Source organism: Chionomys nivalis, chromosome 8 (genome assembly GCF_950005125.1).
Source record: "Chionomys nivalis chromosome 8, mChiNiv1.1, whole genome shotgun sequence".
Classification (NCBI taxonomy): Eukaryota; Metazoa; Chordata; class Mammalia; order Rodentia; family Cricetidae; genus Chionomys; species Chionomys nivalis.
In genome coordinates, this window is record NC_080093.1 from 78,310,167 (window position 1) to 78,337,949 (window position 27,783).

The 27,783-nt window shown below is 46.2% G+C and overlaps 1 protein-coding gene across 1 annotated transcript in view; it reads right to left on the bottom strand.

The window, feature by feature from the left end:
* The window catches only part of Tmc5 (transmembrane channel like 5), an 86,916-nt gene extending 65,832 nt beyond the window's left edge, over positions 1-21,084 (bottom strand). The window contains exons 1-2 of the mRNA XM_057778324.1: positions 20,943-21,084; positions 18,750-18,882 (exon numbers count right to left, since the gene is read on the bottom strand). The gene's annotated coding sequence lies outside the window, so the exon portion shown is untranslated. The remainder of the gene's footprint in view (positions 1-18,749; positions 18,883-20,942) is intronic.
* Between the last annotated feature and the right edge of the window lie 6,699 nt (positions 21,085-27,783).

A 27,783-nucleotide genomic window follows, 5' to 3' on the forward strand; every position in this document is an offset into this window, starting at 1 on the left:
CCTCCCCAACTTGCTTTATGGTCATGGTGTTTTATCATAACAGTAGAAACCTTGACTAAGACACCCCTGTGGTGGTTTGAATAGGTATGTCCCCCAAAGACTCATGTGTGAGGGAGTGGCACTATTGGGAGGGGTGACTTTATTGGAATAGGTGTGGCCTTGTTGGAAGAAGTATGTCACTGTGGTTGGACTTTGAGGTTTCAGACGTTCAAGTCACTCCCTTTGTGGGACTCAGTTCACTTCCTGTTGCTTGTGTATCAAAATGTAGAACCCTCAGCTCCTTTTCCAGCACCGTATCTACCTGCATGCCACCATATCCCATCATGACAATAATGGACTAAATCTCTAAACTTTAAGCCAGCCCCAATTAAATATTTTCCTTTATAAGAGTTGTTATGGTCACGGCGTCTCTTCACAGCAATAGAAACCCTAACTAAGACAATCCCTGATAAGTCAATCACTCTAGCAGAAGACCACACATTCAAGAATATATGGGCAACACAAATTGAACTTGATATATGTTAAAATAAAAAAAAACCATAAAACTAGACAGAAGTCACAGATTGGGAAGGTTGTAAAGGAGGGATGAATATGATCAAAACATTTAATTAAATTCTCAAAGAATTTGGAAAATTATTTAAATTTTAAAAATGAGTAAGTAAAATGAAAATCAGTTTTTAAAGAAGGCCTTCTTCTCCAACATCCTCACTCCATCATCAAACCCTGCAAGGTACAAGTCCGACTCTGCCCCGAAACCATCCTGTCACCTGTGACCTCAGAGGAACTCTGATACACAGGCTGCAACTTTCTCTGTACACAGAAAGGAACAAGAGGTGAGTGACCACCCACACAGCAGGGTGCACCCAACTCTCTAGGCCCTCCACACTGGAGCAAAACCCAGGGCTCCTCCCCCACCTGCCTCAGCTTCTCTAGCCAGCAGGCAGGTAAGCTTCCTGCAGGTAGGCTGCTCCAACACCCCATTGATAGGACCCTGTAAGCTACAAGTCCCACTCTGCCCCCAAAGCCTCCTATCCCCTGCAACTTCAGAGGAACTCTGAAAGATAGGCTGCAACTACACACAATACAATGATTTTAAATGTAATGTTATGAGGATGATGGAGACCTTTAAAGAGGAAATAAAAAATTCCCTTAAAGAAATGGAGGAAAGGACAAAAAAAAATTGGAAGAAATCAATAAATCTCTTAAAGAAAAACAAACAAACAAACAAAATAATCAAACAGGTGAAGCAAACAGTTCAAGATTGGAAGACTGAAATAGTGGCAATAAAGAAAACACAAACCAAGGAAATTCTGGAAATGGAAAATCTGAATAAACAAACGGGAACTACAGAGGCACGCATAACAAACAGAATACAAGAAATGAAAGGGAGGACTGGAGAGATGGCTCAGAGGTTAAGAGCATTGCCTGCTCTTCTGAAGGTCCTAAGTTCAATTCCCAGCAACCACATGGTGGCTCACAACCCTCTGTAATGGGGTCTGGTGGCCTCTTCTGGCCTGTAGGCATACACACAGACAGAATAAATAAGTAAGTAAGTAAGTAAATAAATAAATAAATAAATAAGAGTCAGTTTATGTTCCCGTATTAAGTCTCATCCATCTCCTTCACTTCTACAGTTGCCAGAACCCCTTACAAAACAATTAAAAAAAAAAAAAAAGAAATGGAAGGGAGAATATCAGGTGTTGAAGATACTATAGAAGAAATAGGTTCATCAGTCAAAGAAAATATTAAATCCAACAAATTCTTAACATAAAACATCCAGGAAACCTAGGGTACCATGAAAAGACTAAACCTAAGAATAGTAGGGGTAGAAGAAGAAGAACTGCAGCTCAAAGACAGAGAAAATATATTCAACAAAATCATAGAAGAAAACTTTCCCAACCTGAAGAAGGATATTCCTATGCAGGTACAAGAAGCTTACAGAATATCAGATAGACTGGACCAAAAATAAAAAAAAAATAAATAAAAAAAAAAATAAAAAGTTCCCTCGCCATATAATAAAAACTCAAAGCATACAGAATAAAGAAAGAATATTAAGAGCTGAAAGGAAAAAGGTCAAGTAACATATAAAGGGAGACCTATCAGAATCACACCCAACTTCCCAATGGAAACCATGAAAGCCAGAAGGTCCTAGATAGATGTGCTACAGACACTAAGAGACCACAGATGCAAGCCCAGACTTCTACACCCAGCAAATCTTTCATTCACCATTGATGGAGAAAACAAAATATTCCATGGCAAAACTATATCTAAACAATACTTATCTACAAATCCAGTTCTACAGAAAGTACTAGAAGGAAAACTAGAACCCAAGGAAGCTAACTGCACTCACAAAAACACAGGCAACAGATAACGTCACACCTGTAAACCCCAAAGAAGGAAAACACACACACACACACACACACTACCACCGAAAAATAGCAGGAATTAACAATCACTGGTCATTAATATCTCTTAATATCAATGGACTGAATTCACCTATAAAAAAACACAGTCAAACGAATGGATATGAAAGCAGGATCCACCCTTCTGCTGTATACAAGAAACACACCTCAACCTCAAAGACAGACATTATCCCAGAGTAAAAGGTTGGGAAAAGATTTCCCAGTTAAATGGACCTAAGAAACAAGTGGGTATAGCTATCCTAATATATAACAAAATAAACTTCAAACTAAAATCAAATCAGAAGATATGGAGAAAGACACTTCATTCTCATTACAAAAACACTACATCAAGATGAAGTCTCAATCCTGAACACCTATACCCCAAATAAAAGAGTACCCATATGTTTAAAGCTTAAATCACACATCAAACCCCACACACTGATACTAGGAGACTTCAACACCCCACTCTCTCCACTGGACAGGCCAACCAGACAGAAACCTAACAGAGAAATAAGAACTTAACAGATGTCATGACTCAAATGAATTAACCGACAACTACAGAACATTTTACCCCAACACAAAAGAATATACCTTCTTCTCAGAACCTCATGGAACCTTCTCTAAAACTGACCACATACTTGGTAACAAAGCAAACCTCAACAGATACAAAAAATTGGAATAACCCCCTGTATCATATCAGATCATCATGGTTTAAAGTTAGAATTTAACAGCAACACTAATTCCAGAAAGCCTGCAAACTCATGGAAATTGAACGTTGTTCAGTGGAACCACCCCTGGGTTGAGGAAGAAATAAAGATGAAAGTAAAGACTTCCTAGAATTCAATGAAAATAAAGGCACAATGTACCCCAACCTATGGGACACTAGGAAAGCAGTGCTAAGAGAAAAGTTCATAGCACTAAGTGCCCACTTAAAGAAAACGGAGAAAGCATACATTGGGGACTTAATAGCACACCTGAGAGCTCTAGAAAAAAAAAAAGAAGCAGATGTTCCCAGGAGGAGTAGGAGACTGGAAATAATCAAACTGAGGGTTGAAATCAATAAGATAGAAACAAAGAAAACAATACAAAGAATCGATGAACAAAGTGCTGGTTCTTTGAGAAAATCAACAAGATAGACAAACCCTTATCCAAACTAATCAAAAGGGAGAGAGCTAACATCCAAATTAACAAAATCAGAAATGAAAAGGGGGACATAACAACAGACAGCAAAGAAATCCAGAGAATCATTAGGTCATACTACAAAAACCTGTACTCAACAAACTTGAAAAATGTAAAAAAAAAAAAGTCAATTTTCTGGATAGGTAACTCATATCAAAATCAAATCAAGACCAGGTGAACAATTTAAATAGACATATAACCTGCAAAGAAATAGAAGCAGTCATCAAAAGCCTCCCAATCAAAAAAAGCCCAGGAAGGGATGATTTCAGTGCAGAATTCTACCGTAACTTCAAAGAAGAGCTAATACCTATACTCCTCAAAGTGTTCAACATAATAGAAACAGAAGGAACATTGCCAAACTCTTTTTATGAGAATACAGTTTCCATGATACCAAAACTACGCAAAGACTCAAACAAGAAAGAGAATTACAGACCAATCTCCCCCATGAACATTGATACAAAAAATACTCAAAAAAATACTGGCAAACCAATTCCAAGAACACATCAAAAAAATCATCTACCATGATCAAGTTGGCTTCATCCCAGAGATGCAGGGATGGTTCAACATACAAAAATCTATCTATGTAATCCACCATTTATAAATAAACTGAAATAAAAAGACATATGATCATCTCATTAGATGCTGAAAAAGCTATTGACAAAATCCAACACTTGAAATTTGCATGCAAATGAATAGAACTAGAAAAAAAACATCCTGAGTGAGGTAACCCAGACCCAGAAAGATGAACAAGATGTGTACTCACTCATAAGTGGATACCAGCTGTAAAGCAAAGGATAACGAACCTATAGTCCATGACCCTAGAGAAGCTAAGTAACAAGGTGAACCCTAAGAGAAACATATATAGATTGTCTTGGAAAGGGGAATTTTGTCTACAAAATTTCCTGACAAAATTGGGAGTATTGGTGTGGGGGAGAAAGGAGGGCAGAAGGGGAGGAGAAGAGAAGGGAAGGGGTGAGGAGAACTTGGGGGAATGAGATGGTTGAGATGGGGGAAAGACAGAGACAGAGAACAAGGAAAGAGATATTTTGATCGAGGAAGCCACTATGGGGCTAGCAAGAAACTAGGCACTAGAGAAATTCCCAGGAATCCACAGGATGACCTCAGACCCTAAGCAATAATGGAGAGGGTGCCCGAACTGGCCTTGCCCTATAGTCAGATTGATGACTATCTTTTTTTTAAAACAGATTTTAATATTTATTTATTATGTATACAATATTCTGTCTGTGTGTGTTTGCAGACCAGAAGAAGGCAGCAGATCTCATTACAGATGGTTGTGAGCCACCATGTGGTTGCCGGGAATTGAACTCATGACCTTTGGAAGAGCAGGCAATGCTCTTAACCACTGAGCCATCTCTCCAGCCCCAGATTGATGACTATCTTAAATGTCACCATAGAACCTTCATCCAGCAACTGGTGAAGACAGAAGCAGAGACCCGCAGTGGAGCACTGGGCTGAGCTCCCAAAGTCCAGTAGAAGAATGAGAATGTGAGCAAAGAGGTCAAGACCATGATGGGGACACCCACTGACACAGCTTACCTGAGCTAGTGGGAGCTCACCAACTCTGGCTGGACAGGAAGGAACCAACATAGGACCAAGACAGACCCTCTGAATGTGGGGGACAGTTGTATTACTGTGGCAGACTCGAGGACCACACTGACAGTGACACCAGGATTTGTCCCTGCTGCTTGTACTGGCTTTTTGGAACCCATTCTCTTAGGATGCATACCTTGCTCAGCTTGGATATAGTTGGGGAGAGCCTAGGTCCTTCCTCGGATCAATGTGCCCTGCCCTCTCTGGGTCTCTTCAGCAGCCTATGGCATGATGTCCTTTCCAATAAAAACCAAATGAAGCAGCAAGCAGAAGCCACAGCGTGTGCCCAGAATCACACTGCAGACGCTCCTGACTTCTGAACAGGTCACATCCCAAGAAACCCAACAGTAAGCTGGAGAGGCTGTGAAACAAACGGAGGAACGTCCAAAGCGTCTCCCTCGCCGGTACTGCAAACGCTGTGCATGCTGGCTGCTTCCTTGGTGGCCACGGGGCGACAGGGAGAACGTGGTGCCATCTCTAGGCTGGGAAAATGTCAACATTCCACTCTCAAAATCCAAACTCTGAAGTGCTTCTGAATACAAGCAGCTCTTGTACCCTCATCCAGTAAAAAAACACAGTAATGTGGAATTTCTGGAAAGAAGCTGTGTCTGCCAAGACTGACTAGAATTGCGCAATTGGAATGTTTGGGTCCTGAGGGCAATTACCTTAGCTTGGGCTAGTTCTAGCCTCCGGGTCAGCCATTCCTTGCCCAGTTCTGTGTCAGAACTAACATCTGGTGGCTAATAGATTCCAAAGCCCTTTTTGAAATCTATTAATTTATTAGACCATTAGCGCCCACCAACTTAAAGCCCAGACTGTTGTTAAATGGCATCTGAGCCCTATAGGAAAGTGTCTCCCATCTTTCTGTAAATGCCTCTCTGATGCCCCCACCAATGTGTTTTACATTTGCCTCAATTCATGACTAGTTTTGTTCTTCAAAGCTATGAAACTGCTTCCGCATTAGAGCATGGAATTTCCAATTTGGGGGCAACCTAAATCTGTGCTCCCAGGCCAGGGTCACTCAAATTTGACTCTAGAATAATTGTATTTCCCTTTTAAGGCAAGAGCTATGAGCTGTTTGCTCATTTGCTTGTGTTGACAGTAAATTGGATCATGGGCACCACCCAAATTTTATTTTCACTTTAACATGCAGTGGCTTTTGGTTTTAACGTGCGGCTGCCCTTAGGGGTCATATCTCCCCAAAGGCCTGTGTGTTCAAGGTTTGCTCCCCCACTGGTGCTGCTGTGGGTTGTTGATGGAACCTGTGAGAAGTGGGGCCCAATAGGAGGTCTTGGGTCACTGGGGTTGAGTCCATGCCCTTAAAGGAGACACTAGCCTTCAGCTCCTTCTTCTCCTTGTCTTGATAGTGGCCATCAGCCCAAAGCAACAGGCCTAATGACCAGACTGGAGTTTCCAGCATTGTGAGCCAAATAAACTTTCCTCTTTGTAGGCTGATCAGCTCAGGTATTTGTTACTGTAATGGGAAGCTGACTGGCACAGTATTTTTATCAGCATAGAACATTACCCAAAATTCCTTGCTGCTGCCCTGTACGGCCGCCGCCTCCTACCTTAGACCACAGCAACGGTTCTCTGCTCACACAGCTTCGCCTTTTACCAAAAAGTTCTATCAATGGAATCCCATAATATGCAGTCCATTTAGACTGGTTTCTTTCACTCAATCTAATCTAAATAGAATTTAAATTATGGGAAGCTAGAGAGATGGCTTTGTGTTTAAGAACACTTGTTCCTCTTCCAGAGGATTTAAGTTCTGATCCCACCACCCACACCAGGCTGCTTTAGAAGTGCCTATAACTGCAGTTCCAGGGAGCCTGACTCCCTCTTCAGGTCCCTTGGGACACCCACAAGAACAGGCACATACCCACACATAGACATGCACATACATAAATAAGTAATAAAATAAATCTGATTAAAAAAAATATATGGTTTTGTTTTCCTTGAACACACACATGCATAGAAACATAGAAACTGCAACGAAATCTGGTTCCGAGCCGTCTCCACACACAGCAAACTGTAACCTGCCTGTACAGCATGCTCTTGTAACAGGTAGTCACATCTCTGCCAACCACAGCAGTGAGTTTTCAGCTTCTCACAAGCCACGAACTGGTCGGATCTATCCAAATACTGCAAAATGTCAACTTGAACCTCCCTGGCTATTTTTGAGTTCTCTTTCCTTTTTTGCCCACTACTTGGTGGCATTTCCTAAAATCTTCGCTCATTCATACTGCTCCTTGATTCCGGAACCTTTCCTTCCTCGAACTCTGAGATATCGAATGTGTCTGAAGCTTTACTCCTGAGCCGAAGCCGGAGCTGGAGCCGGAGCCGGAGCTGTGACTTACTCCCCTCTCACGCACAAGGCATGTTCCAGTCACAACACAAAAACTAAACTAAAATAAAGGTTTTCTTTTAACACCATGCATGCAATGAGGAGTCTGTTAGGTCTCAAATCCCGGACAAATGGTTAACCGAGGTGCCGGGTTAGGCAGCGGTGGCGCACGCCTTTAATCTCAGCACTCGGGAGGCAGAGGCAGGCAGATTTCTGTGAGTTCCAGGACAGCCTGGTCTACAAGAGCTAGTTCCAGGACAGGCACCAAAAACTACAGAGAAACCCTGTCTCGAAAGTCCAAAATAAATAAATAAATAAATAAATAAATAAATAAATAAAGTCAAAGCGGGCTCTGAAACTTGGAATGAGTCCAAATACGGTGGGCAGCAGAAGTCAGCAGAAACAAATGATCCATACATATCTTAGGTGACTCGGGTCAGCAGCTGCTGAGTCCCTTGGGTGGGAGCTCATTTATGCCCTCTTGATGTTTTGGCACCAGATAAATGAAAAAAAAAAGAAATAAAAAGGACATGACTGTTCCTTGGTATGGCAGAGAAGAACACTTGTAGATATGAGCAGGAGGAGGGCCAGAGGCATCTAGAAGGATCCAGAGGGAACATGACCCTGAGGAAGTGGGGAGGGGAGAGCAGGAAAACTGAGAGGCCGTGAGACCAAGAGAGGAGCCAGCCAGCAGCCAAGGGAGCAGGAGGCCAAGAGACCAGAAAGTCTAAAAAGGACCATATGGCCAGGGAAGAGCAGTTGGGGGAAGAGAAAGTCCCATCCAGTCCCTGGGCTGGAGAAGTTTTGGGTAAGGGGCAGGGGTACACCAGCCAGGAGGACCCAGTAGTAGGGACTGAGGGATGCTGGGAAAACCTGGTGTCCAAAGTCCTCTTTGACATGTTAATAGTTTAGTCATTTGTTCCGGGTTTGAGAACTAACATTGTCAATCGTAACTATAAAGAAATTATCCACGTTCTCCATTGATGGTAGATATCAGTTTACCGTCACAGGCTGAGGGCAGACCTCAGTTGCCGAGCCCAGCATGTGCAAGGCCCTGAGCCCCATCGCCATTCCAGGCTCACATGGATTTCTATGAAAATAAATCTATTAAGTGACATAAATAAGTAAAGGGTATGTATGGTTTAAAAAAAAATACCCAAAATGATGAAGAGGAGGAATGCAAATGACTGAAGTTGGAAACCATGGTTCATAAGCTGTGCAAAAACTGTACACACACCCTCTCTCTCTCACACACAGATGCTACATAAATACAGAATGCCAGTTGGTTAGGTTAAGAGTTGTTGAAAAGGAAGATGGAAAAGGAATTAAAAGAGAAGAAATCAGTTGGAGTCACTTGTAATTCCAGTACTCAGGAGGCTGAGGCAAGAGGATCATCATATGTGAATTCAAGGCCAGTCTGGGCTACATAGTAAAACTCTATCAGAAAGAAAGGGAGACATGGTAGCGAAGGAGGGGAGGAAGGAAGGAAGGAAGGAGAGAGGAACATAGCAGGGAAGGAAGAAAGGCAGGGAGAGAGGGAGGGAGGAAAGAAGGAAAAAAGGAAAGAAGGAAGGGAGGGAAGGAGAGAGGGAAGGAGGAAGGAAGGAAGGAAGGAGGGGAGGGAGGGAGGGAGGGAGGGAGGGAGGGAGGGAGGGAGGAGGGAGATAGGAAGAAAGAAAGCAGAAGGGGAGGAGAAAGAGATGGAATGAACAAATCACTGTGTTATCTTCTTGTTGCTGCAACAAAGTATCTAACAAAAGCTACCTAAGAAAGGAAGGGTTTGTGTTTGGGCTCCCAACTCCAGGGAATGCAGCCCATCTTGGTGGGAAAGCCATGTGTCAGGAGTGAAGCCCCTGGTCACATTGCAGGCACACTCAAGAAGTGAGAGCGATCCGCTTTCTTCCTTTTACGCAGTCTAGGATCCTGTGAAATGGAGTCCCCCCCCCCCACGCATCATGGGTCTCGCCCCCACAACGAACCTAACCTAGGAACCACTTCACAAATGTGTCTATATGTCTGTTGCCTAGGAGAGTCTAGACTCTGTTGAGTTGACAATCCAGTGACTTACCACAGTCACTCATTGCTGGGTCTCCCATTTCCATCCAGCTCTCACCGCGCTTTTCTGGAAATTGTGGGCAAGCACTTGCCGTGTGTGTGTGTGTGTGTGTGTGTGTGTGTGTGTGTGTGTGTGCATCCTTGGCTTTATTCCCCAGTACTGCCAAAGGGGTAAAAAGTACCAACAAAAAGGGAAGCAATGGCCATATTTCTAAGGGTGGTAGCCCAGGTTACCTGGCCATCTGTCGCTCCAACTTAGGTGTGTCAACAGGAGTTTCCATTCTTGTTCCACATTTCCTCACTGCCTTGTGTCTGTATGGGTACTTTGATGGGTATATGCATGATTGCTGGGCCTCAACGCCATCACAGTGCTCTGGATGCATTCAGCTTATTACCAGGAAATGTCCATAAAGTGAACAGCCTCCAAATACCAACTGCAAACAGGACCTCGCTTGCATGTAAACACTTCCTGGTAATTAAATGTTTGCGCATGCAAGATCTGTGAGGCTTTTCAGAGGGTGTTTCTTCCTCTGAGTCAGACTTACTGAAGACTGTGTCCAAGCCCTCCCACCCGCTCAAGAAACAGCCACACTACGGTTTCAGGGCTGCAGCATCCAACCTGAGATTGGGAGGGGGAGATTGAACTCTAGAGGCTGGAGAGATGATCCAGTGATTAAAAAGAGTTGCCACCAAGCCTGGCCACTGGAGTTCCATCTCCTGCGCTCACATGGTAGAAGGGGAGAGCTGACTCCTCCAAGTAATCCTCTGCCTCCGCACATGCGCTGTGGCACGTGTGTGCACACAATGCATAAACACCTAATAAATTAAGTACTCTCTAGCAAAAAAATGGCTACGCCTTGCTTTTTTAAAATGTGTTTCATTCTGAAAGGAATTCATTGAGCTTTCAAGACGTGTATTTCATTCTTGAAAGGTATTTATATTGTCTGAATGCAAAGTGACTAATGAGATATTTAGTTTGTCAAACAAGTAAGCAAGAGTCAGAAGCTAGAAAACAAAAAGTCAGTTGTAATAGCGTGAGGGGCATCCCGTTAGACACAGCAAAAGCACGCCAAGATTCATGAGTGGGGCATGACGGTGTGCATCTGTAATCCCAGGACTCTGGAGGCTGAAGCAGGAGGATGCAGAATTCAAGGCTAGTCTCGAAAGAACAAAAAGAACTTACAGACACACAGAAACAGCAAAATAGCCAGTCCTATCAAAGTTGGGACCAAGTGACACTTTGGTCTATGTGGAACTGGGGAAGTCGGTTCTCCTGGGCCACTGTGTCAGCTTCCTTCCGGGGCTCCAGTGTTGTAAACTGGGATGGGCCCTGCTTCCCTTGGATGACCATCACTGGAGCCTTGTGGCCATGTTCGCTAGTCTTCAGTCTGTGCCATCCGCCGGTGTCTTCTTGTGCTACTAGGGAACCTCAGCAGAGTGTGCTCCTCTCCCACACTCAGCCCCTCCCCCAGTCTTTGAGTGAATCTCACTGACTCCTATTTGTGATTCTAGAATCAAGCACCCTCTAATTTTGTAAAATCAGAACACCTGTTCTGTTGAGCTGAGGGAAGATTGGCTCGATAGCCAGGAAGAGCCTGAGAGAAGCAGAGGGAGAAGGAAAGTGACTGACTGGCCATAAAGCGACTCTCCTGGGCGACTGTCCTGGCAGAAGTGGAAGGAGAGAGGGAGGTATAGGGAGCACCCAAGGGCCTTGTCATTGCCTTAACAATAGAGATGGTGGGAGAAACTTTCTATCTTTCATTTACAATTATTAATTTTTTAATGATTCCTTTCTATTTCTTATGTGCATTGGTATCTTGCCTGCATATATATATCTGTGTGAGGATATTGGTTCCCCTAGACCTGGAGTTACGGACAGATATGAGCTGCCACGTAGGTGCTGGGAATTGAACCAGTGTCCTCTGGAAGTGCAGCCAGTGTTCTCAACCTCTGAGCCATCTCCCCAGCCCGAGAATCTTTCAATCTAAAGTCTAGTCTTCAGGGCTGGGCTGTAGTTGCTCTGCAGAGCATTCGCCTGGCCTGCTTGTGGCCCTGAGTTTGCTCCCTGGTGCTATAAAAATATAAATAGTAATAAACTAATATATGGTTTCTGAACAAGGTTCCTGACAGAGGCCCCATGCTTGGGAACTACCTATTTCACTCTAGTGAGGTGACTCCTGGGGCGCCTGAGCAGCAGTTGAGATCTCTCAGCCCCACCCTACTGTCCTAGATGAGGACACAAACAGCAGGTGGAGGGATTGCAAGATCACACTTCTGTACTGAAGACTTCATACCACCCCTTAACTCAGGGGTTCCAGAAACTTATGACTTCAACAAGTCAGACACCTGTTGGGCATCAGATGTCATTGATGGCATTCGTCAACAGAAGAGAAGTGCCTGCCCTCAACACCTCACCCTGTGTCCCCTTTCATCTGCTTATTCATCAGTATCCTGAGAGAGAGAGAGAGAGAGAGAGAGAGAGAGAGAGAGAGAAGAAAAAACGGTGTATGTTTTTCAATGTTAAATAAAACAAATGAGGTCATGCATCAGGCCCCACAGACCAAACCATCATGGATTCTCTCACACCAAAATTTCCTATCACTAAGTCAAAATTAAATCATTTTATCTGATCTTCCAAGGAATCAGGAGAGAGAGGTGGTAGCCAAATCTGCAAAGAAGTCACTTTCAGGGGGCTGGAGAGATGGCTCAGTGGTTAAGAGCATTGCTTGCTCTTCCAAAGGTCCTGAGTTCAATTCCCAGCAACCACATGGTGGCTCACAACCATCTGTAATGAGGTCTGGTGCCTTCTTCTGGCCTACAGGCATACACACAGACAGAATATTGTATACATAATAAATAAATAAACATTTTTTAAAAAAAAAAAAAAGAAGTCACTTTCAGTCCACAGGACTGAAAAGTCCCCTCTGCTTCAATCTCTCCAAGGAAAGTAACTTCGGAACCACCAGTCGGTCAACTGTTTTGGTTTCTTTTCTGTCTCCCCAAGTCCTTTCTGGTTATCAGGCCAACCTTGATGGAGGTGGTTCTTGTATCTTATCTGTTGCTTTCATTGGTTAACTAATAAAGAAAACTGCCTTGGCCCATTTGATTGGCCAACCCTTTGGTGGGTGGAGTAGACAGAAGAGAATTCTGGGAGAAAGAAACCGAGTGAGGAGTCGCCATGATTCTCCCACTCCAGACAGACGCAGGTTAAGATCTTTCCTGGTAAGCCAGCTCATGGTGCTACACAGAATATTAGAAATGGGTTAGATCAATATGTAAGAGCTAGCCAATAAGAGGCTGGAACTAATGGGCTAGGCAGTGTTCAAAAGAATACAGTTTCCGTGTAATTATTTTGGTTCATAAGCTAGCCAGAGGGCGGCCGGGTGCCGGGAACGCAGCCCTGCCGCTCTTATTACAACACAACCTGAACTCAGCTCATCAGAACTGGGGTGGTGCCTGCTTCTGAAATCAGAAACACAGTCAGTGAAGATCATTCAAAGATGGGGGAGTGGCTGAGTGGTCCAGACGAGGCCAGTGCTGCCCAGCTGGTACAGGCAGGCACATGGTGGAGACCTGCAGTGCTGGCACGCCAGAGCCTGAGGTAGGAGGACCCCAAGTTCAAGGCTAGGCTGCACTACACAGCAAGACCCTATCTTAAAAGGACATGGGAGCTGGGTGCCTGCCGCCTTGCCAGACAACCAGAGGTCAATCCTTGAGACTCACATGGTGGAAGGAGCGAACCGACTCCAGAGTTGTTCTCTGACCTCCACGTTTATACCACAGCTGTACAAATAGATAAATAAATGTGATCTAAAAATTTACATATGTGTGTATATCTATATATGCACATCTCTCTCTCTCTCTCTCTCTCTCTCTCTCTATATATATATATATATATATATATCAAATAAATAAATGTAATTTTGTTTTTTAACAGAAGCCTAGGTTAGTCACTGACTTCTGAATTGGGGTACCCTGTGGGACTGAGCCCTTAACCTGAGGGTGTTGCACTCACTCGAGGTAAAAACTACTGAAGTTTAACTCAGCTATGAGCCTGCTGGGATAGGCTAATTGGCCAGGACTGAAAAACCGTGTACCCCTCAAGCCTAGGAGTCTCTTTCTGTTGAGATACAGCAGGAGTTTGGACTGACCAGAGCCTGGCTTTCTTTGTGCCTTCCCCTTCTGTTCCCCAAGCCAGGGCCTTGGGAGCTCCCAGCAACAACAAAGGTTGTTGCTAAAACACTGTGAGACCAAACCTTAAATCCTTCCACAAACTCTGACCCTCCCTAAGGAAAGCTTCATCCCCTTTTCTGTCCCAGGGTAAGCTGCAGTCCGCAGTCTGCCACCGACGCCCTGAAAAAACACCTGAACAGGTCCCCTGGCACCCAGAGCTTCCTTCTCTGAGGCCCAGCCAGCTCCATCTCTGACTACAAGGAACACTGCTTTACGGGAATTTCCCTGGGGCTACTTTTAGAGTAACTTCAACAACAGCTTTGGAAGGAGGAAGCACAGGAGAAAACTCTTTCCCTAACACTCAAGAAACATAAAACATTTAACAGCCACAGCCCATGAAGGTAATGCCTAGAAGCGTGTGAGTGACGCAGGAGAGAATGTAGAAGTGTTGAGTGTCCGTGTGCTCAATGTATGAAGTGGGGTGTTTGAACTATAGGTATCAGGCCATTGCCAGCAGCACTCAGCTAAGGGAATAGCTATCAAAGCCAGAGAGACTTGAATGCCAGCGAGTGTGCCTGTGTGTGCGCGCGGGCCTGTGTGCGCACGTGCATGTGCATTCATGTGTCTCTGTGTGTGACTGTGTTTGTGTGTATGTGTGTATACACGTACCTGTGCGTGCATATGTTTGTGTGTGTGTGTGTGTGTGTGACAGTTAAACTCAATTGTCAGGCTGATGGGATCTAGACCCACTCGGGAGACAAACCACTGTACAGGTCTGAGAAGCAGTTTCTAGATTGGGTTAGCAGAGGTGGGCAGATCCACCCGAACTGTGGGAGAGACTATTCTGTGGCCTGGGTTCCCACACTGGATAAAAGGAATGGAACTGAGGGCTAGCTTGCATCATTTCTGCTCCCTGCATGTAGCGTTTGCTGCCAAGATTTCCCCATCACAATGGACCATACCCTCAGACTGAGTCAAAATAAACTCTCCCTTTCTTAAACTGCTTTTGTCATATAGCAATGGGGAAAGGAACTGTTAGGCATGGTGGTGCACACTTTTAACCCCAGAACTCACGAGGCAGAGGCAGACCAACCTCTGTGAGTTCAAGACCAGCCTGGTCTAAATTGAGAATTCCAGGATAGCCAGGGCGAGAGAGAGAGAGAGAGAGAGAGAGAGAGAGAGAGAGAGAGAGAGAGAGAGAGAGAGAGAGAGAGAAAAACAAGAAGTAGTACAGCATGCTACTGGCATCTGTGAAATGCAAGTAGATTCAACCCTCAACATCTCACAATACACACAGTGCAACCCGAAAAAGAGTTTCTTGATTGAACATTTCGTAGTGTGAAAGTTGAGCTATTCTGATTCACAGCTACAAAAGAAATAATAATTAAAAAAAAAACAAAACAAAAAACTGGAAGAGGACCGAATCAGGGGAGGAGGAGAGGAGAAAAGACAACACAGGTACGCTGGACTCCTGAGCCCTCAGAACAGAGTTCATGAAGGATAGCACCAAAGCATGTAACGTTTTGATAATATTATCAATATCTGATTAACAATAATCAATGACAATAGACTCCATAAGGTTAAAGGTGGCTACCACGGTAACCAGAAACAGACAAGGTGGTCCTCTCCCATGTGATCAGATGATGTGCAAGGTTTGGTGTAGAAGACACGAGAAGAAAGTGTTTAATCTTTATCATCTCCTTTGTACTGTTTGAAATTGTGTGTATGTGGGGGGCGGAGCCTATGGAGGCCATTGTCCACTTTGTCATTTGAGACAGGGTCTTACACTGCCGTGACACTCATATAGGTGAGGCTGTTGGCAAGACCCACCTGCTCTACCTCCCTCCCTGGTGTCACACACACGTGGGCGTGCCTAGCTTTTTTCTTTCTTTTTTTTTTTTTTAAATATTCTCTATGAGTGTGCATGTTTTTCTGTGTGTGTTTACATGTGAGTGCATACCTGAGTATGTGTGTGTGTACATTTGGAGGTTAGAAGTAACATCTGGTCTCCAGGAACCAGACTTACAGATGGTTGTGAGCTACCAAGTGGGTGCTAAGGACCAAACCCTGGTCCTCCGTAAGGAGCAGTAAGAGTTCTTAGCACTGAGTCATCTCTCTAGCCCAATGTCCACCTTTGCACATGGGTTTGGGGGTTGAACTCAAGTCCTCACACTTACAAAGCAAGTATTTTTACCAACTGAGCCATCTTCCCAGCCCTGAAATTGTTCTGGACAGTAAAGTCCCATGTACAACTTTTGAAACTAAAGAATGGGATGTCTAAAATCCAAATGAACACAATACAGATTCTCTCAGATACTTTTCTCATCTCTGGGATAGAACACAGAATCAGCCTCATGAACAAAGGCTGTATCCGGGCTCATGACGTCAGAGACTTTCAGTCCACCCTGGTGGGAGGCACGGCTTCTGGAACAGTGTGAGTAGCAGGAGTTTTGCTGTGCAACCTTTTCACACCTTGGCGGTTCAGGAAGCAGAGACAACTGAACCAGAGGGTGGGTGGGGCTAACACCCTCCAGGCCCAATCCAGGGATCCATCTCCATCAGGAGGCCCCCCCCATCAAAGTCTCCAGCAGCTGGGAATCATGTGTTCAAGCACACAGACCTCTTGGGGACTTTCTCAGATTCAAGTCACTTTGGATTCCTTGAACAAAAAGACATTGACTATTCAACAAAGGGAGCATCGTCTGCCTTTGACTTCAATAGCTCAGCTCCATACAGATTGCAGACAAAACCATGCAGCCAGCATGCCTCCCCCCAACACTGGAAAGACAAATTTACCTCTGGGAAGCAGCCCCCTCCTCTCCTTATTTACCCCTGGGAGGTAGCCCCCTCCTCCCCTCATTTATCTGGGAGGCAGCCCCCTCCTCCACCCATTTAAAGGTCATTCCTCTGATCACTCTGTTTGTAACTCGATTCTACCAAAGAGGAAATTCCATCTTCTTTATGGAAATATCACTTTTTTTTTGTTTTCAATTTAGTGTGGATGCTAATAACAGTCATTACAGGCTTCCAATTCTTCTTGTAAGTTACAAAAATGACAGTTTTTTTCTTTTCTTTTAAATGATACTCAGACTCACAAACCCCAGGAAGTAGAATTCAGTCTAGCATTCATAACAACATGGAAACCCTATACTCCTTTGTATCAGTTGCTCTGCAGAAATGGCCCTTCCTGGTGATTAGCAGCAGGCTTGATCTCTGAGGACGTTGAACCTAAGGACTACAGATGACCTCAGCAATAACACAGTCTCAACACTTCATTCTGGGAAATCGTGGCAAAAATACCCAACAGATGATTCATTGCACTCTGATGGCATTTATACCATCAACTTGACCCGCTGGAGTACTTTTCCTGATTGCCCATCTCTCATCTTTGAGCATATATGCACACAGGGAAGGGGCACAGGAGGACCCTGGGGGCCCTGAGCTATCACTTTCCACTTTATTCCTTTGAGACAGGGTCTTTTACTGACTCTGGAGCTGGGCTGGTGACCAGAAATCCTCCTGCCTTTGCCCCTGACGGAACCGCAGTTATAGGAGCCCATGACCGTGCCTGGCTTTTCAACGGGTGCTGAGCTTTAAGCTTGCACGGGTACTCTTTCCCACTAAACCATCTCCCTAGATCCCTCTCTTCTTTCTCCTTCTCTCTTCCTTCTGTTTCTCTGATTTTGGAAACAAATTCTTGCTCGGTAGCCTCAAAATTGAAATCTTCCTGCTTCAGTCTCCCAAGCGTTGGGATCACAGGTGTGCAGCACTTCCATGCTGGGCTCGAATCCTCCCTGCCTTTGACATCCATCCCCACTCGGCACTGCTCCTCTCTCCAGTTCAGACAGAATCTTGCTCAGTTAGAGTAATGCCAACACCATCAAATAAAGACGGAACCACGTACTGAGGGCTTACCTGTGTGTCTACAACTGGACCAAGCTCTCCAATCTCAGTCACCTCAACTTGAGGCTAAACACATCAGGTAATTTCTTCAAGGTTGCATAGACGACCAGAAGCACGGTGGGATGTGACCCCAGGGCCTCTCTGCCCAAAGACCTTAAACTTTGATCAACAGCATCATCATCCATGAGGCTGATGGTCAATCAAGAGGAAGAAGAACAAGGAAGGAAGAGCAAGAAAGTGACAGAGGTTAGGAGACACTCCTGAGTGTCTATGATGTTCAATATATTCTTATCAGCTCTGATATTTTCCTACAGAGGTGTGAGCTCACAGCATCTTAACCATTCAACAGATAGGGAAATCAAGGCCAGAAGGGAACAGTAATTTACCAAAACACAGTTAGGACCAGGAAAGCCTAGATTCTAACCAGAGTGCTCTGAACTTCTTCCTCCCCATAGGCATTTTTTTTTTTTTTTTTTTTTTTTTTTTGGTTAACATGTTCACCGTGTGTGTTTTCTGTATCCACAGCCATGAATAAGCCACAGGGCAGCCCTGTGTGCTTCTGCTCCCCTGACACATCCCCCCCCCCCCCGCCAAGCATCCTCTTTACTTCTGTGACCTTCTTCCCTGTCCCTGTCTCAGCTTCTATCGGTGCTGCAGAAACATCCCAATAATTTCCCTCCACACTCCGTGATCAGAGTTGGGTGGGCATGTTGTGCAGATTGGGGCATTTCTAGCCAGGGAGACTTGTTTCCAGGAAGAAAGCTCTGACTGCAGGGATGTTAACCCAGCCAGGGCTGCCTCTGGGAAGGAGACTGCTTAGGCAGGCATAAAGAAAAAGGAAGCAGGTACTTCCTTTTTCTAAAATAACCGGTAAGGGCTCATCCCTCTCAGCCCCAGGACCAGGTCCCTGTGCACACAGAATGCCTGCCTCGCTGTCTCCTTGGGCAAGAGACTCGGTTGGGTAGGCTGCCAGCCAGCTGGTGGCAGAGGCAGGGGGAACTATTGACCCAGCTTGTGAAAGTTTTGCAAATGCCCCTCATTGTCATCTGTCCCTTCCCAACCAATGAAGAACCAAGGCTCACCTGCTGTAGCACAGACCTGCTTCACATCCCAGCGTCTGGGCTGCACGCCGGCTTCCCCAAGGCACTTGCTGCTCTCTAGGGCTCTGTTCTCTTCTTTCTTCCTGAGCTAGAGCTCCTCCCCCACCTCCACGTCCTCTTGGCATCAAGACAATAAAAAGAGCAAAGTCCTTTCACCTCAGGGTTTTATTTCTTAGCCGCCATAAGGAAGTTAGTCGGGTTTGCCCCCTGGAGAGTATTATGGAGGTGTGGGAAGAGCCATAGGTCCCTTGGAGCACATGCTGGTCATCTCCCCTCATCCCTGGCACACTGTGTTCGGTAGCCTACTCCCCTGAGGCAGTGCTAGGCAGTCACTGTGAAAGTGGTTTACGTCTTAAGGCCAGGCAGCTCAGAATTTAAGTCCCGCCTCTTTTTCTTCAGTTTCCCCTTAGCCTCAGTTTTACCCTCCTCATCTGAGAAATGGAAGCAAAATCTTCTCTACCTCCTCATTGTTGGCAACACTGGAGACAAATGGGACTTTTGTACAACTCAGGACATTTCTAGCCACACAAGAACTCAACCTCCCAGAGAGAAACCCCAGCTATTCGGACACTCAGCCTTCACCCAGTGCTGTGTCTAAGAAGGGCACATTCTAAAGGAAAGAAAGAGATGGGTCAGTGCCACACATCTGAACTCCTAGCACTGCAGAGCCTGAGGGAGGAGGGATGTCAAGTTTGAAGTCAGCAACAGACCCTGTCTCATGGGACAGGGAGGGAGAGAGAAAGAAGGGGGCAGGGAATGGGGCTTATACTCCTGCTCCTGGTTTGCAGTATTGATACCCATACTAAAATACAAAGTTGGGCTGGAAATGTGGCACAGTTGGTAAGAGGGCTAGCTAGCATGCTCGAAATCCTGGATTCCTTCCCCACTGCCAGATAAACCAGGCGTGTGCACCCCTGTAACCCCAGCACTCAGGAGGTAGAGGCAAGAGAATCTTAAGTTTGAGGTTATTCTCAGTTACACCGTAAATTTAAGGCCAGACTATGATGCAAGAGTCCCTGTCTCAGAAACAAACAGTAAAAACACAATTAATGAATGAAATAAAAATAAATGTATGGGTCTGGAGAGATGGCTCAGTGGTTAAGAGCATTGTTGTTATTGTAGAGAAAGGGATTGGATCCCCCCTCCCCCCTGCCACTTCAGGTAACTGCTCAGCTCTTGGGGATCCAACACCCTCTAGGGATCCTGCACTAATCTGTACAACCCCCCCCCACACACACACACATACTCATAATTAAAAAGAAAAATTTTGGGGACACACCCTTTAATTCCAGCATTCACAAGGCAGAGGCAGAGAGGCAGGCAGACCTCTATGAGTTCAAGTTCAGCCTGGTCTACATAGCAAATTCAGCCAGGGCTACAAAATGATTCGCTGTCGCAAATAAAATGAAATAAAAACTTAAAAATAAGTAAGCAAAATTTAAATTTCAAATGCAAAATGGTGATTTTCTAAAGGAGAGATGGGATTTTTCTTTCATACAAATTCAGGAAAGGCCTTAAAATGGGAGAAACTAGAAGATGGTCTGCCAGAAGAAGGCTTGGTTTGCTTTAAGAACCGTTTTCCTGGGGCAGGAATAGGCCTCCAGCAGCTGTTCTGAGGTTCTGTCTGCAGAGAGAGTGGGGAGGAACCACATGGCAAGAGATCCTTTCGCTGCTGTGAGGCAGGGATTTTTGATTTCTGCAGTATTAGTATTTGGTCGTCTTGTGCATTGTGGGTTGCTTAGCAGAATCCCAGCCTTCTCCCCATTCCACCCTAGAGACACCTAAATCAACCACACCCTCAACCCCCGTCGGGTTTCTCCCTTCTGGAAGCCACCCCATGCCCTAGCTATTGTGGGATGTTTCTCGTGCTGCCTGCACGTATCCCCCGACCAACCCGTAGTGATAGCTCTGGGCGATTACAGACGGCCGTGGGGGAGGGGGGACGGCGGCGGCATTTCACTGTTGTTTTAGAAACCTTCGGGGTTTTAGAGCCTGTGCCTGTGTAACTTTCTCAAGAAAGGTTAGAGATTTTGAAGATATTCTCTTACAAACTGTAGTTTGGACGGTACTACCCCGCTTCTGTTGCCACAGAAAGCTAGCGCTGCTGTTGAGGTGCAGAGGCTATACCGCCCTTAGCTCTGAGATCACTCCACATGTGGCTTTCTCGTACCCTACCTGCATGACCCTCAGCTCCTGCGTCACAGCCGCCACCGATGACCGCTGTGCGGGTGCCTGACCTCCAGGAAACGCCTCTCTCACAATCGTCACTCATGGGGTGTTTCATTTGGCGATGAGGACCTGGGACTGCGTACAGGCGGCATGTCGTCCTGCTATCCAGAGACCTGACACAGTATCCGTGGCATCCAGCGGGTCCCTGCGGGTGGCGTCTCTGGACTACTGCTGGTCGTGGTGCGCAAGCACTACTTACTGTCTCCTATGAAAACCCCACCCTCCGCCTGGCAGCTGCCACACGTCATGGAGTCCCCAGGGGATGCAGAAGGCATTGGTCTGGAGCGGCTAGCTCCAAAAGGCTGCAGGATTCTAAAGAAATGCAAAGTGAATCATTCGCTCATCAAACCGCATAGAATCCCAACCGCAGTGAGCGAGCACCGGGCTACCTATAACTATACCTATAACTGCCTAAAAACAGGTGTGAGTGGGCAGGGGGATGCTAGCAGCAGCACACCAGGCGACCCAGTGAAAGGCAGTATGGAGAATATTGAATTCTGCAATATTGAAATAATAGAGGTGTGTCATCCAGCAACCTACTTCTGGGATGTCCCCCATACTCCAGAGGGACCTCCAAATATGTACACATCTCTGTTCTTCCTGAACTATTTTAACGGAAGCAAGCTCAAATGTCTACCCATGACGAACAAATAGAAGTGGCCTGATCTCTGTTTCCAGGATGAGTTTCCCACTGCTTAGTGAAACCCTGCTTTACAATAGTAAGGAAGACTTTAACAGACTGGTGGTTCAGGCTTGGAATCTTACTCAGCACTTGGGAGACCAAGGCAGAAGGATTGCTGAAAGTTCAAAGTAGCCAGGGTTAGAGTGGGTTTCATAAAACAAACAGAGGGGTGTGTGTATGTTTGTGTGTGTGTTAATTATATTTATTTATTGGGGGTATATGGGAGTGGATGTGGAGGTCCGAGAACAACATGAGCCGTTTGTTCCCTTTTTCCATCACATGGGTCTTCAGCTGGATCTCAGGCTGCCAGGGTTGGCAGCGCCTTTACCTGTGGAGCTGTCTCATTGGCCCCATGTTGTCTCAAGTAGCCAGAAGGACCTGGAACTCGCCACATGCTGAAGATGACCTTGAACTCCCAATGAGCTGGGACATTAGGCATGCTTCATACCCAGCTTGTCTTTAGCAAGGGATTCTGACCTAGGCAAGAGGAGCCCGGCACAGCAGCTCGAGTCCTCTTTGCTGAACTCACACAGATGACAACTGCAGACAGAAGTGGGAAAACGAATGGGGAGGTCACCGGGGAGCCCAGATAAGAACATTTTGGCCAGCTGTGGTGGTGCACACCAGTAGGATTTGCTGAAGGTGGTGGAGGCAGGAGGATCACAAGTTCGAGGCCAGCCTGGGCTACACATTTTAGGGACTAGAGAGATGGCTCAGTGGTTAAGAGCGCTGGCTACTGTTCTGGAGGTTCTCAGTTCAATTCTCAGAAACCATATGGTGGCTCACAATCATCTATAATAGGATCTGGTGCCCTCTTCTGGCCTGCAGTCATAATACTGTATATATTATGTATACAGTAGTATATATCACATACATAATAAATAAATAAATCTTTAAGAAAAAGGAGAACATTCTGGAGACAAGCTGCGGCTCTCCTCCATTAAACTAGATTAAGGACGTTAAATTGTGTGTCATTTGCTCCTTATTTTTTTAAGAAATGCACAGTGAGGTGCTGGGGGTGCAACTTAAGGGTCCAGTGCTTGCCTACCACACACGGTGCTCCAGGGTCAGCCTCAGCACCACACACAGTGTTCTAGATGACTATTACAGGGGTACATGGGGCTTCAGGGGTGTCAGGGTCCTGAACCATCGCCCTAAGGAAGTGGTGTCTGTTTGCTTGGTTATCTCAGGGAATACTGACACCTGGCATGATGAGCTGGTTTCAAACATAATTCTTTAATATGCGATCATGGGACTGTAAGATGTCTCAGAGGGTAAAGGCATTTTCTGCCTAGCTCCACCCGTAAGTTGTCTTCTGATCTACACACACACACACACACACACACACACTATAACAAAAAGTTTCCAATGTGAGCATGTTGTGTTCATTGAATCATTTTTTAAAAAAAATGTCCCCATGGCCTTTAATCCCAGCACTCAGGAGGTAGAGGCAGGTAGATCTTTGTGAGTTTGAGGACAGCCTAGTCCACAAAATGATTTCCAGGCTTGTTGGGACCATGTAGCGAGGCTGTGTCTCAACAAAACAAAACAAATAATAATTGATGGAGGAAGGTCATTGGCTAATAAAGAAACTGCCTTGGCCCATTTGATTGGCCAGCCTTTAGGTGGGTGGAGTAAACAGAACAGAATGCTGGGAGGAAGAGGAAGTGAGCTCAGATGCCATGCAGCTGCTCCCCAGGGCAGATGTGATGAAGCTCCGACCCAGGATGGACGTAGGCTAGAATCTTCCCGGTAAGCGCACCTTGGGGTGCTACACACATTATTAGAAATGGGCTAGTCCAGGTGCGAGAGTTAGCCGAGAAGAGGCTAGATATAATGGGCCAAGCAGTGTTTAAAAGAATACAGTTTGTGTGTTGTTATTTCGGGTATAAAGCTAACCATGTGGGAGCCGGGTGGGACAAAAAGCAGGCCCACAGCTCCTACTACAAATAATAATAGTAATAAAAGAAAAAGAAAGACCCTCCAGCTTCTGTCCACATAGCTTCTTCATAAAGAACATAAAGTATAACACTATTTGGAAGGTGGTGACTCTGTGTCACAACAGGAGAAGCTGTGACAGTTCCATAGCAGCGAGCAATCAGACTCTGCAGAGACCCAACAGAACCCTGGCTACTACCCCCGGAAGCACTTGCTATAACCAAGATAAGGTTTTAGTCTGGCCTCTCCAGGGAGGAGGGTGTTTATGCTCTGCGGAGTTGCTAGCCATCCATACAACTTCGTGAAGTTCCCTAGGTGGCCTGAAGGGCGCCCCTGCCTGCTCTCTGGCACCCTCTTGTGGCCATCCGCATCCGGTGTGCCGCAGAAAAGGGAGTCAGGCTTCATCAAGAAAAGGAGTTAACCTAGACTAAGAAAGGAGCTAGCCCAGTCTAAGAAAAGGGGCTCACTGGCCAAAGAAGCTCCGAGTAGGAGCCCACCTGGCACTTGACATCACGCACTCCCTCATGTGACAACTCCATGAGTTGGCTTCGGGAGTACAGAAACTGGACTGTGTACAGTCCAAGCTACGAGTGAGGCTGAGGCAGGAGGATGGATTGCTTGAGCCCCGAGCTTCCAGACCAGTTTGGAAAACATAGTCATATCTCGTCTTAAGTTTAAAGGCATGCAAATCTATAGACACAAAGAGGTAGATTCTGACAGGGACAAGGGGAGCTTGCCAGCATTGCCACTCATCAGTAAACTACAGAGCCGGCGCAGTGGTCCGGGGCTGCTTGACCTCAGGGTCACATGACCTACAGTGCCTCTGTGTCAGGCTGTGGATTTGAACGTAATATGATTGGCCAACATGACTGGGGCACAGATTATATCTGAATGCTACTATTCCACCCATAAGAGAAATCATGTCTCACGAGAATCCCACACCTTCTGGGATAAAACCCTCTCTCCATCGTCAACGCACAGGGGAGGAGACTCATCAAAGGCTGTGATTCAACGTGCAGGTTCCAAGGAACCTCACAAGCCATGGGAAGCACCAGGCGGTCTTTATTTAACGCTAGGACAGCATGTTTGTAAGTGAAGACAAGTGCCTGCAAATTAAAGGAGCTCGGTGGGTAAGAGCACTTGCTGCCATCCTGGGGATTAGCGTCCAGATCCCCAGCACTCACGTAAAAAGCCAGGCATGGTTGCATGCACAACTGTAACCCCATTTGGGGGTGAAAATGGGAGGGACTGTAAAGAGAGGAAAACACTGGGGCTTGTTGGTAGCCAGCTGAGTTCCAGGTCCAGTGAAAGACATCGAAAGAGAGTCTAGTTCACAACTGCATTCTCTAGCTGACCTGAGGGCTTCCCAGCGTCTCCTGTGCCTCCTCTCACAGTAGGAGCTTAGAGATGTGTGCTCCTGGGCTCCATTTTACGTGTGTGCTGAGGATCCAAACTCAGATACTCAAGCTTGTGCAGCAAGTGCTTTACCCACCGAGCCATCCCCCAGTCCCCGATGGCAGGCTTTTTAATACTCTCATAGTTCTGGATGCAGGAACTCTGAAGACGGAGGACCAGCATATAGCAGCCTTCCCTGATGCACACCGGTAGGAAGCATCAGCTAATGAAAGCAGAGGAGGTCGGCTGTGAACCTCATCAAGTTCCATCTTTGCTCCCCTTTGTCCCGATGCCCTTCCCTCCTCCCTCTCTTCTGTTAATCCTGACGACTCTTTCCATTCAGTGTTGGGGTGAAAGTCAGGGCCCCCTGCTCACTACGCAAGAGTTCTCCCGTCCAGAGTCCCTCCTCATCCCCATTCCTAACCCTTGCCCCCACCCCAGCTAGATATTTTGGAAGCACCCAGGCAATTTGCTTCACAGAAATGTTCCAGAATCTGGATTTGTCACCCATCTCTGAACAGATGTTGCTTTCCACTGGAAACTGTATTTTTTTTCTCTGCAAACTTCTCAGCATGGGGTCTTCTGTTACAGCAAGGGGGGGGCGGGGACTGGGAGAGGAAGATTAGCAGCGTGGGGTCTTCTGTTACAGCAAACGGAGGCGGATAGGGATGGGGTCCGGGAGAGGAAGATAAGCAGCTTGGGGTCTTCTGTTAAAGCAAAAGGAGGCAGAAAAGGGTTGGGGGCAGGGAGAGTAAATTAGCATATGAAAGAAGCCAGCTGGTGGAAGGTCTGAGAACTTCTCCCCTCCAGGAACAAACCTAGCAAGCCCCAGGAGCTCTCCGGAGAGGAGAGGATGGAATTCACATAAATGCCCACGTAGGCTCACCAGCTCAACACACTTCCTACTGGGGGCTGTTGGCACCTCTACCCCTTTCTCAGGCTTCTGGCCCACTTCCACGCTTGAGAAGGTTCTCTTTCTTAAAGCAATTTATTTCTATTTCTTCTACTACGTGTCCCTGGCCTAATTCTTTGTTCTGGGACGCAGAACTCTGCAAAGCTCAGCCTGTGCCCTCTGGACTCAGACCTATACAACACGCAGCTCAGGCCCAGCCCTGATTTGCATGGAGCTGACTAAGATTCTTTGCTTGGCCTGACTGTAAGGCTCCTGGCCACCTCCTAGGCTGGCCTGTATGCTTCCCCATGAAGGTCAGTGTTAGCAGAGAGCCTTGCTCATCAGAAAAGGGGGTCCTAATACCTGGTGTCCCTCACTGAATAGGGCCTCCTTCTTTCTAGACAGAGGTGCCTGTCACCTGATCTATCTGCAGGGACAGCCCCATCAGCTCAGCCTAGCCAGAAACTCTCTTATCTCCCTGTGATGGTTAGATCAGATCGTCAAAGCCGCCCTGATTGGAGTGGGAATCACCTACGGGATTAATTAGAGAAGTACATTCCTGCTGTGCGTGTGATAGATTGCCCACGGGTAGATATTGCAGGTTGATGAGCTCATAACTCGTTGGCATCATTGGGAGGTGGTGGAAGGTGGAGGCGGGCCTTGTGGAAGAAGTAGGACATGGGAACTCTAAGCTGTGCCCTGACCGCTTCCTTATTTACACTATCTCTCTACTTCCTGGCCGCCACGATGTAAGACACCTCTGAAACCTTGAGCCAAACTAAATTCTTCCTTCTTTAAGTTGTTTTGTCCAATATCTGATCAGGGAAACCTAAGAACTCACACAGCCCTGAGATTTCCCTTTATAACTTCCCATCAGCAAGCTCCGCCCTGCTCCTTAGATGCAGATCCCACGCACCCATGTCATATTAGGGATCAAACCCACCCCTCTTCCTGTCTGCAAAATCCAGGTCCAGCTATGATTTAACAGAGAAACAGATACCATTACAGGTATGGTCACGCATACCTGTGATCCCTGAACTTGGGTAATGGAAGTTCAAAACCTGCCTGGGTTACATAGCCAAGCTCTTATCAAAAAGAAGAAAGGGGGAAAAAGATTAGGACACAGAAGCACAGAGAGGCTTAGTCACATGCCTTGGATCACACAGCTAGTGAGTGAAGAGCCAACTGCCAATCCGAGGTTGTCTTCAGCCTGTGAAAAGGATGGCTCCCCTTGATAAAGTTGGGGCAATGACACATAGAACACACTAGTCTCTCCCTAAGGGAGCCCCCGGAGTCGGACAGGCTCCTACAGACACACAAATGTACAGGCATAGCAATAAATACTTAAGAGGGCAGCTGCTGGCTGTGTTGGTGTCCTGCTGTTTGCAACAATAGCCAAGAGGGAGATGCCCTTTTCTCCACTCACAGGCAAGCTTCCCTGCTTGTGTTCTGGGAGGCTTATAGGCCACGAGCAGCCTTCGAGAAACCTCAGAGTCAGCTCCTGCCTGGGGGATTTCAACCAAGTCCTCCCTGGAGACAAGGTGTAGTCAGTGAGAACTGGGGAAAGGATAGTGTGGTTCTTGGTAATGGGCAGAGGCAGAAGTCCTTAGGAGATAAATGTTTTCCAGATGGACCAGAAGTAAATCTGCAGGGTGTGTGTGTGGGTGCCTGGGAAGTGAGGAGGCTTAAGTGTGTAGGAAAGGGGGGGACACATTCCTCCTCTGTCTGTCATGAGGAAATTGAAAGACCCTACAGACCCCCTCCTCAGAACCCGCAGCTAGCAGGCTCCCAGGAGAACGTCCTGTTTGCTTGAAAGATTCTCACCGGGAGAACGTCCTGTTTGCTTGAAAGATTCTCAGGATCGGCAGCTAGCCTGCTCT